General features: G+C 43.6%; 1 protein-coding gene across 1 annotated transcript in view; it reads right to left on the reverse strand.

Annotated features, from left to right (window-relative positions):
- The window catches only part of SLC7A14 (solute carrier family 7 member 14), a 148,527-nt gene extending 137,778 nt beyond the window's left edge, over positions 1-10,749 (reverse strand). Inside the window, exon 1 of the mRNA XM_043992438.1 lies at positions 10,476-10,749. The gene's annotated coding sequence lies outside the window, so the exon portion shown is untranslated. The remainder of the gene's footprint in view (positions 1-10,475) is intronic.
- Between the last annotated feature and the right edge of the window lie 981 nt (positions 10,750-11,730).

Raw genomic sequence — 11,730 nt, forward strand, 5'->3', positions numbered from 1 at the left:
AAAACTATTGGCTAAAAACAACGCTCTTGGGCTTCCTAGATTTTTCAGGTTCAGATCTTATCAAGAAGAAGGGGAAGAGGTAGGATAATGTTGTGGAGAGAACAGTGAATTCTTGTTCCGACTCTGCTAATAATAACAATCCATATTTATATGATGCATTAAGATTTCCAAAGCATATTTGCATATTTAATCAATCAACAAACATTTATTAAGAGCCTACTACATGTCAGGCATTGTGCTAAGCACAAAAGTGAAACAGTTGCTGTCCTTAAGTAGTTTACATTCTATTAAAAAAATGGTCTATTAAATTCTATTAAAGAAATAAAAATCAGGTAATTTTATGTGAGAAGGTACTAAGATGGCAGGGGTGGGGTTAAGGGTGGTGGAGTGGAGGTGCGTGTGTGGGTGGATCAGGTAAGGTCTTATGCAGAAAATGGTGTTTGAATTGAGTTATGAAATAAATGAAGGAATCTAAAAGACACAGGTGAGAAGGGAATATATTCCAGGCATGGGGGACAGCAAGTACAAATGCATGGAGATGGGAGATGAGCATTTTGTGTGAAGTACAATAAGAAGGCCTATTCAGCTGGATTGTAAATTATCTGAAGGGGGATAATGTATAACAAGACCAGTAAAATCAGATTGGGGCCAAGTTGTATCAAGCATTAGCTCATTTAATCCTTTCCCCTCCTCTTGGCCTCATTTTCTACACCTATAAAAGAAGGATATGGGGGCAGCTAGGTGGTGCAGTAGATAGAGCACTGGCCCTGGATTCAGGAGTACCTGAATTCAAATCCAGCCTCAGACACTTAACACTTACTAGCTGTGTGACCTTGGGCAAGTCACTTAACCCCAATTGCCTCACTAAAAAAAAAAAGAAGGATATGAGAGAATAGCATGACATTGGTATAAAGATTCTCTAATTCTTTGATTCTATACTACAAATAACGGACAGATGAGCTTATTCCCAAAGGTGGAGACCATATGATAGTAATATTGTACTGGCCGCATGGGGACAATTGCTTATGAGTTATGATTTATTTAAAAAACAAAATGGAATTACCAGCCTATAAACCCAGCTCGTTCATGTGCAAAACAATCCATTGGGTTTACATTTTGCTGCAAAACCATCTTTTAAAGAATTGCCTTAGACTAGAATATTCCTTCCTTTGCACAAATGAGCCACAGCTAATTTTCATGCATTTGTTTATTGACTTGCTAGTTCAGAATGATCTGTTTTTCTCTCATTTTTGTCAGTAACCACCAATTAAAACACTTAAAGTGAGCCCAATTATTCCTGGAAAAAGATAATGCTCAGAAAATAGTCAGACTATGATGTCACCAGTTCCCTTTTAATTAATATGTGTGTGTCCATTGCTAAGCTAAGTTCCTTCAGCATTCAGGGACAACAGCTTCTATACAATCATACATTCCAACAAGGTCCCCAAGGCTACAAAAGGGCAATTGCTTATTTAAGGGGAAAGGAAAAGAATAGGAAATTATAGCTAGTTACTGGGTTTGTAAAGATTTATATTCTCTAGGATCCGTAGGACTTCAGTCCAGATGTTCTCCTAGCTCCCCAGGTGAGCCAGTGGGACAGAGTTTACAGGAACAATATGTCCATCTTTGCCCACAGTACTTGTGATGCTCAGCAGGGCTTAGTGTAGGGGTAATATGGTGAGGTCTGGATTTTGGCTGGAAAGAAAGGTCTTTCCTTTCCTGATTCTGGGAGTTGCCTGTATTAGGATACCAAGTGGAAAAACCTCTCCCCCCAATGAGACCGGCAGTCTTGGAGAAATAGCCATTCTTTCATATTCTGCTCTCCCTTTCTCCCCTTCCTGGTTTCTTCTCTCCATCCTTCATTTATCCTTTCCCATCTCCCTCACTGCAGAGAGGGGGAAGACAAGAAAAATAGTGGTCCATTTGAATTGTGACCCACCCCTGGCCTCCTTCATCTCTATCAAAATTATCTCATTCTTCTCATCCTAAGACCCCAGGGACTTAAATACCACCATGGTTGGCTATGTCTTTGGGCCAGTAGAGAACATAACTTCTCTTTTTAAAAAAAATGTGTAGGGGCAGCTAGGTGGCACAGTGGAAAGAGCACCAGCCCTGGATTCAGGAGGACCTGAGTTCAAATCTGGCCTCAGACACTTGACACTTACTAGCTGTGTGACCCTGGGCAAGTCACTTAACCCCAATTGCCTCACCAAAACCCCCCAAAACAAAAAAAAACATGTGTAGTAATTACTGATAAAGCTTCAGTAATGCCCCACCCTAATGGATCAGTGTGGCTTTGGGATGATGCTGGATGCCCACTTGAGCACAAGCTATACAACTGGAAAATTTGTTTAATCTCTCTAGCATTATAGGGTCACAATATTTATATGGAATTATGGTAGAGAAGACCTATGGATTTATAGGTGAAAAGAGCTAAGGAAACTCATAGCCTCAATTTCTTCATCTGTAATATGCTGTACTCCTTCCAGGGATTTACAATCTCATAGCCATGGATATTATCTCTAATGGTGTCATACATATGTCCTCATCCTGTGAGATTCTTGTCCATGCCTTTCTCTTAGTTCTCCATAGAGGAGTTGCCTAAAATATTAGATGGTGATTGAAGGCCTCTGAACATTTTAAGGGGGACCTCTGGTTATTCATCTTTTATTTCTCACTCATCTCTTTTACAAGTGGGAAAACTGAGGTTGAGAAAGGTCATTTACCTTGCCCAGGGTCACACAGTTACTAAGGGTGGGAGGTAGAATTTGAAATCTGGCCTCTCTAATATTGAGTCTAGTACTCTTTTTTCTATTGCATGTTCTTCAGTAAGATCTGGGTTCAAATCTTGTCTCTGAAACATTAACTGTGACACCACAGGCAAGTCAATTAACCTCTCCATGAAGGGAACTCACACACTGGGAGTTCCTTATGTCAATATAATCACAGGTCTGGATTGAAAAACAAGATTTTTGATTTCGTTTGAATTAAATTGAATTCCTCTCCCTCCACCCCTCCATCAAGGTAAAAGTTTTTCAAAGATGACATATTCAAATGGGGATTGTAAGAGGAAATTCACAGGCTACAAGTTGCTACTTTGCTTCAAGGGAGTGAGTTCCCTTATCTAGAGTTTCCATATTGATGAAATCATGGGTCTGGACCAATTTTTTAAAAAAGTAAATGTCTGGGGCAGCTAGGTGGCATAGTGGATAAAGCATCAGCCCTGGATTCAGGAGAACCTGAGTTCAAATCCGACCTCAGACACTTGACCCTTACTGGCTGTGTGACCCTGGGCAAGTCACTTAACCTTCATTGCCCCGAAAAAAAAAATAAAGTAAATGTCTGATAAGTTGTGGCAGATTCTACTGGGATGGAAAGGCTTAAAGTACAGGTTGTATATCTGTCCTCTGAGGACCATGCCAGCCAAATTTGGCAAAGTTCAACACCACAAAGATGGCTCTAAAGTAATGAATGGTTTCAGTAACAATAGTTCCTGCATATTGCCCACCAAGACTGAGAGAGATTGTGATCTGCACTGGGGCTGGGGAATACCCAGGCTACCAGACTCACAGTTCCTTGAAGTATTGATAAAATGAGCTATTGTGTGCTGGAAGCCTAACTCAATACTATAGGGCTTTCTCTCATTATTTATTAGAATATAAAAACAAGCAGCCCCTGAAGTGAAAGACAGCTAAAAGCATTTTTCAGCTGAGAGGCAGTAACTTTCTTCTCAGCTAAAATTCAGGTCCCTCTAAGCAATAAATAATCTGCTAGAATGGCTTGACTCCAAGCAATAACTAAATAAACATGGCTCCCAACAAAGAGCGTGTAATGCTGAGAGCCAGGAGATGGAATAAATAACCTGATGCATTTTTCCTTCACTAATTTCTTCCCTTAGGAGCCCAAAACACTGCCCTCTAAAAGTGCCACAGCTTCTGCAAGTTTGCATAAATCATAGGATTTATATTTATTTATGTTTGTAGGACTTAGAATCAGATCAGATCTCTTAAATAATTCAGTCCAAGTTTATTGTTTTGATGAGAAAACAGAGGCTCAGGGAAATAAAGTGACTTGCCCAAGGTCTGTTGGGTAGTAAGTAGCAAAGGTGGGATTTGGACCCATGCCCTGACTTCTGGTTCACTATCAGTGTGGGTACTCATTCTTTTTTTTTCTTCCGGGCAATGAGGGTTAAATGACTTGTACAGGGTCACACAGCTAGTAAGTGTCAAGTGACTAAGGCAGGATTTGAACTCAAGTCCTCTTGACTCCAGGGCTGGTACTCTATCCACTGCACCACCTAGCTGCCCCGTGGGTACTCATTCTAACAGAACAGATCACCACCGTTCCAGGTCTTTAAATGTAGTCTCCATGGGTTGCTGTGATTGAAAGCACCCAGCATTTCACTAGTGAAGGCATTATGCTTCCTCCAGATAGAGGAATAGAGATTCAAGGACTAGGGTTTCTTTATAGCTATTTACTTGGCTGAGAATCTTGTAGGCCCTTCCTAGTACCTCTTAAAAAATCAGGAGTAGAGGCATCTGAGAAATGAAGACACTTGCCTTACAAGACACAAAGATAGTACGAGGATAGGAGACAGCATGATATATTGGGAATATCAGTGACTCTGGAGTCATTTCGCCTAAATTTAAATCTTGCTTCTGATGCATACTACTTGTGTGACCTTGGACAAGTCCCTTAATTTCAGTTTCCTAATGTGCAAAAGTAGGAAGTTGGATCAGATAGCCTCAGAGGTCCCTTCCACCTCTTGATCTATGATCCTATAATCCAATGCCTTGGGTTCAGATCCTGGCCTTACCAGGATCTCATCTTCAACCTCTCTGGGCCTCAGTTTTCCCACATGTTAAATAAGGTTGGGCTATGTAACCTAAATATCCCTTTCTTGCTCTAAATTCAGACTCCTATGATATATTATATAAAATAAATTAAACTGAAGTAGATACCCTTAGAGACATCTTTTTGAAATTAAATAGGAGTGCGTATGTGTGTGTGTGTGTGTGTGTGTGTGTGTGTGTGTGTGTGTGTGTGTGTGTGTGTGAGAGAGAGAGAGAGAGAGAGAGAGAGAGAGAGAGAGAGAGAGAGAATGAAATGTGAGATGTATGGGTAGAGTGATGAACATGAAGTCAAGAGGACTTTGGTTCACATTCTGCCTCTGACACTTCATAGCTGTGTGACTAAGGAAAAATCACTTAACATCTCTGAGCTTCAGTTTCCTCATCAATAAAGTGAAGGTCTTGACTAGATGACCTTGATGGTTGCTTCCAGCTCTAAATCTATGACCTTATGAACTTAATGTCCTTGATCACAGTTTGCTATTCCATTAATTCCCTTGAAAAGTAGATTATTTTCATTAGGTATTCAAGAAGATGAACAATAGGACATCAACAAATAACGATAATACAACAGAATATTGTAACTGGATTGTTTCATGTCCAGTTTAGTTTTCTATAATACCTAAGAATCACATTGCCATCTGCATTGTAAGGGAACAAGCACCTGAGTAATAACAGATTGATTTTATTGTAGAAGACGATATAGAATATCTCCTGTCTCCCCATGGGTGTGATAACAACGGGTGATGACAATGATGATGATGGTGGTGGTGACGATGATCATGATATTAATAATTTATGATTGTATAATTTTGAATGTTTTGCTCACAACAACTCAGTGAGGTATGCTTGTTGGGTTGAGGTAGTTAATGTCTATGGATTGTGTAATAAAGACTGCACCGGTAGAGAGGTATAGGATCAGACAGACTTTGCCAGGATATGTGACTAATGGTAGCACCCTATTTAAATTTGTGGTCATGGTTCTATTTGCTCACACCCAGAGAGAGTTAAGGAAACAGCATGACATTACTAAGGTGCTTTGGACAGGATCCCCTAAGATAAACTCTATTTTTGGTTAAATTAATTACCTCTAATGACATTCTGGGGTACAACATAAGGAAGGGAGGAATTGGGTAAGAGAAGCAAAGGAATGAATGGCACAGAAGAGAGATGTCCAGCTCTAATTTTGTAAATATAGTGTCTCAGAGCCAGAAAATGAATTTGGTTTGTTGGGTGGCAATAGTGAGGACAAGGTAGCTTGTTGTGTATTTTCTTTTGGTGAGGCAATTGGGGTTAAGTGACTTGCCCAGGGTCACACATCTAGTAAGTGTCAAGTGTCTGAGGCCAGCTTTGAACTCAGGTCCTCCTGAATTCAGGGCCAGTGCTTTATCCACTGCAATACCTAGCTGTCCCCTTCCATCACTATTAATGAGAAGTCAAGATATTGATAAGAAGATGCCCAGCTTATTGGGCGAATCCCCTGTGGAGGACTTATGGGAGAGGATACACAAAAGTGGTATAGGATGGGCAAACATGGATAGATCAGGCTTTGTATTGTTGGAGGGAATACCCATCCATAGCAGAGAGAGAATAGATTTATTGAAGTATCTGTATCTTTATGGATCAAAAGATGAAAGGGAAGTTTTTCATTAAGTGGTAGTGACATTTCTTCCTAACTAATTCCCACTAAGAAATGAAGATATTTCTTATATTTCCCATATAAAGGTTATTGCCATCATGGAGGCATTTTTGTAGGTTGGGCCAATGTATTTGAGAGGTTTGAATCCATAGACTCATGCATTATGGTAAGGAAATGTATAAATCAGACCAAAGCTAGCATAGGGCAGACCCTCAATTAAACCAGAACTTTACAAATGATCATCTAAACCATGGGAATTCCTCCTTCCCCCACATGCCACTCAGAAGGCTGAGGTAAATATCAAAACCAAGCTCCTGTTTAATAAAACTATAATAGAACCTGTTGAGTATATTCAGGCCTCAGTGTACATTCAACACAATCTCCTGCATCTTCTCCATCTGCAATGCTCTATAATTAACATGTATATTCAGAATAATGACCCTGAGGTATCACAAAAGCCTCAATCACCAGAATCTGTTAGGTACTGGCTAAGGGAAGAAAATGGCATAGGTATAGTCAAAAGATCTGCAAAAAGGAGGGTTGAAACAGATGTTCTGTTTAACCTTAAATTAAACAGAAAATTCATTAGATCAGCATTCTCTGATCATTCTAGTTAAATGAAGCTTAATAGTCTTTGATTTTATCTTGCAAGGGTTTGAATTAATAAAGAAATGATTAGCTCTATGGACACTGAAGCAAATGCTTAGTTGTCTGCCAAAAAGCAAATACTTCCTTCTGAGTCTAATTTGAAGTCTCCCAGGAAGTCTTGGACACCTCTGACACACCCAACAAATGGTCATCCAGTCTCTAGTGACTGAGAATCCCTTACCTCCCAGAGAAGCCCATTTCCTTTTGGACAGCTCTAATTATTAAGAAGGTCCTCTTAGAATAATAGATCTACATTTACCTCTCTAAAACTTCCATCCACAGTTCCCATCTGACCCCTAGGGACCACTAGAACAGATATAATCCCCTTTACATAAAACAGCCCTTCTAATACTTAAATATAGCTTTCCTCTTCTCCCAGTTTTCTCCTCCTCAAGCTAAATATTTCCAAGTTCTACAACTAATTTCCATTTCTGGCATGATCTTCAGGCCTCTAGCCTTCTTGATTGCTCTCCTCTGCACTCCTTTCCAGTTTGTCAGAGTTATTCCTACAATGTAGCATAGAAAATTGATCACGACATTCCAGGTGTGAAAGTATAGTAAATGTTACTTCTTTTATTATGGGTACTATGCCACTCTTATCACAGCTTAGGATCACATTAGCTTTTGTGCCTGCCAAGTCACATTGTTGACTCATATTAAGCTTGTGGTCTACTAAAACTTGGATATTTTTCACATATGAGGGGGAATGCAGCAGACAGTGTATAGGGTCCCTTTAGTTCTAAGTATTTAATTCCACCAGATTTGGGTTCTATTATTTGTTGTGACTTTGAAAAAGAAAGGAAAAAAGAAATGAAAGAAGGAAGGAATAAGAGAAAAAAAGACAGGACAGAAAGAAGAAATAAGGGAAGGGAGAGAGAAGGAAGAAAAAGAAGGTAGGAAGGACGGGAGGGGATGATGAGAGGAAAACATGTCTCAATCCCTTGAAATCTACCTTTCCACCAACTCAAAACTTCATCTCTTACTTAACCTATGTTCTGGAAGATGGTTGTAATCAATTTCTATGCCATTTGTAGCAACAGGAACAAACTTTTAAAAAGTGCCACTATTACACCCACGCACAACTGCTTAGTACAAAGAATCAAAAGATTTGGATTCCAAGTCCTAGTTCTGGAGATGTGTAAATCTAGACAAGTCACTTTTCCTCTCTGAACCTCAGTCAACCAATTTGTAAAGTGAGAACATAATACTTGCCCTAACTGCTTCACAGGTTTGTTGGGTGTGTGTGTGTGTGTGTGTGTGTGTGTGTGTGTGTGTGTGTGTGCGTGCGTTCGCGCAATGCTTAGTAATCCTTAACTAGCTGCTTATCTGTAAGTTATTAGGAAGAAAATGACATAGAACAAAACGAGAGAGAAATAATACAAGTAAATACTAATGAAAACCCTTGGTTTTCAGTGACCTCTTATGTGGCATCCAGGCACAAAGACCTCATCATGTATTTGTCCTTATGTTCTAGTGACTCACTCAAAGCCACAGAATATTTACCATCATAACATCCCAAGCTGCTTTCTCAACACTTGAACGAGAGAGATGCTCACTAACCACACAGGAAAAAGAACATAATTCCAGCTTCTTCCTCATTTCCCAAGTTACACCAGTCAGATCCCAGAGTGAATTCACTCTTTGCTTCTCCTCCCAGAGGAGGAGGAAAGTCACTTCCCAAGAGTCCCGGGGGGGGGGGGGGGGTCCTAAAGTGTGGTGGCGAGCTGAAGGCGCCTTATAAAGCACCAGGTCCCCTGACCCTGGGGGCTAAGGAGAACAGACCCAGAGGGACCAGTTTACGTGGCATCTCCATCTTTTTTTTTTTAAAAACGCAGTTTCTATTTCAGGGGAGCCTCTCATTCTCTTTTTAAGGAGAGCTGATCATCCCCAAGGAGATGAGTTCTCCCGGGTAGAAGTTTCAGTACCTCGGACAGCAGCCCCTCCCTCCTGGCACTCTGCGGCTCTGGCAGGGTTTCTCTACTAAAGCGAAACCTTTGTTAACGTACTCCCCGGACTTAGCACCTCCTTCAGCCCTCCAAGAACTTGGGTGGGGACACCTTCTCCCCTCTTCCCCAATGGTTAGGGGGCCCCTGCCCAGAGACTACAACTCCCTATCCTTCTATGGTCAGATGCTGGCCCTTCCTCTCCTCCCTCCCTAGGGCTGATCAGAGCTGTGACGCTAGGTCCGTTGGCGTTACGCAGCTCCAGACATCAATGAACCTCCCTCGGGTCCCCAGGGAGGGAACCAGGGGAGAGTCGATGCCCTGTTCGCGGCACTGTCTCTTGCGTTTGATAGCACAAGGCTGACTGTCATCAAATGGATTCTCTTTTGGATGCTCAAAGTGGAAAAAGAAGGAGGAGGAAGAGGTGCTGGTGGTGGGTATGGGTGGGTGACGCTGCCCCTAACATGGCCCCCGCCTCTAGGTTTAATTGGTGTCCTATTTGCTTGCAGGAGAGAGGGGGATGTATTGAAGAAATCCTGGGAATGAGTCCCTTAGCTGGGGCAGATTCTCATTCGGCGAATGGGGAAAACGAGTCATCAAGACACTTTTTTTCTAACATGTCTTTCTTCTTTGCTCCTCCCGCCCCCACTTTCCCCATGCCCCGACCATTGCCTGGTCAGACATTACCTTCCCCACCCCCACCCTTTGGCCCTGTCCTGAGGAGGTGAGCAGTGGAGTTAGGCCGGGTCAGCTCCGGTTCCCTTTGAAGAGTTTGCTCTAGGAAGAGGGCACACTCGCCCCCTTCCCACGTCTTCTCTCCTCTTGGGATGCAGCCGAAGAAGGGCTCCTTCCCTCCCTGAATGGTGTGTCTGTTCTACGGCAGAGGAAGGAGCAGAGCGCAGACGGATGAGGGAAGGAGGGAGGAGGGGGAAGGTGAGGGCGAAGAGGAGAAGCCTGAGGCTTGCCGGCCGAAGAGGTGGAGAGAGATGTGGAGGAAGCCCTCACTCTTCTCCCGCTTCCATCCTTCCGCCTTCTGGCTCCCAGGCGGCGCCTGCTTAGTGCCTGAAGAGCTTGGCAGCAAGGCAGAACCCCTAAGTCGGCGCCTCCCGCCCCCCACAACGCCGACACTGTCCAGGAGATTGTCCAAGGCGGAAGATCAGAGATCTCCCCCCCAAAGCACCTCTGCCCCCAGGGGATACCTTCCTAGCTAGAGCAGTAGGGCTTACAGCCTCCGCGCCATGTTCCCCCTCCCCGCCCCCCTTTCCCACCGTTCCTCTGCTTAATTCAGGAAGAGGCTAGGAGAGAGGAAGCAAAGGGAAGGGGGATCGATGGAGGAGAGAAATCAAAGGTTAGGGGTGGGAACGTAGGCGTCCGGGAAGGAGAAGGCTTACTCACCTGGCCGGAGGATGCGGGAGGTGGCCGACCTGCAACCAGGGACGGGATCTAGGAAGCAGCACCTGCAGTCCTGGCTTCGGTGTATCTGCTGGTTGTGTGTGGGGGGTAAGTGAGGGGATGCGGGTGATGGGAGCAGAAAGCAGGAGGTGGTGGGTGCCTCCGCCGCCGCCACCGCCGCCGCCACCGCGGAAAGCGGCTTCTCAATTATTCAGACCGCTTTCCCTCCCCCTCGCATCCAGGCGATCCTCCCTCCCTCTCTCCCGCTCCCTCTATTTCTCCGCCTCCCTTCCGTCACGTGGCTAGCCCAGCCCCATGCATTATTTAGCCTGAGCCTTTCACCAGGCGCCCCCATGAAGCTGTCATTGCTGGCAGCTCTCCCCACCCTAGGCAAGTCTCCCCCCTCCTCTCCACCATCCTCCGCCCATCCCCCCCCCCCAGCTCCTTGCGCTGTGGTTGACACCGCCCCGTCACAGGGTAAGGCAGTTCTGGCTCCATCATGGTGGTGGTGGTGCAGTGTTTGGGATGGGGAGGAGGTGGTTGAAAATGTGAGCAGTTTCCTGTCCTGGGAGAGCAGGACAGGGCTATGCAGCATCTGTACAAAAGGAAACTATTCTCCCTTCTTCATTAAAGCCGTTTGTCAAGCGCCTGATTGCATGTGAGAGGGCTAGTCTTGGACCTGGTCAAAGAGAATTCCCAGAGGCCGGTCACTACCCTCCAGGATCTTACACCGAAAATGAATCACAGAATTCAAGATCTCAAAGGAATGGGAAATTCATAGGAGATGTGACGGGCCTCTACATGAAAAACAATCCCCTCTCCCACATGTCCAACAAGTGGTCATTCAACTTTTGCTTGAAGACTTCCATTGGGAGGAAAGCCACTAACTCCTGAGGCAGCTCATTCAGCTCTTGGACAGGCTCTAATGCTGAGCAAGGTTTTTCAGACATGGAACGTAAATCAGCCTTCAGACAACTCCCACCCTTTGCTCCTACTTCTGACATCAGTGAACTACATAGAACAAGGCTAATCAATCTTTCCTTATAATAGTCCTTCAAATCCTTGAGGACAGTTTTCATATCTTCTCCAAATCTTTTCTCCAGGCTAAACATTCCCGATTCCTTTGAATTATCCTTGTGGGTGGTGTGTTCTCCAGTCCTCTTACCAATCTCTTTTCCGGGTTTTTTATTTCCCTCATCTTCACAGAAAAGGGGGATGGCAGTGAAGTGCCAGGGAAAAGTAAAGTAAACTTTTCTTA

Source organism: Dromiciops gliroides, chromosome 3 (genome assembly GCF_019393635.1).
Source record: "Dromiciops gliroides isolate mDroGli1 chromosome 3, mDroGli1.pri, whole genome shotgun sequence".
Classification (NCBI taxonomy): Eukaryota; Metazoa; Chordata; class Mammalia; order Microbiotheria; family Microbiotheriidae; genus Dromiciops; species Dromiciops gliroides.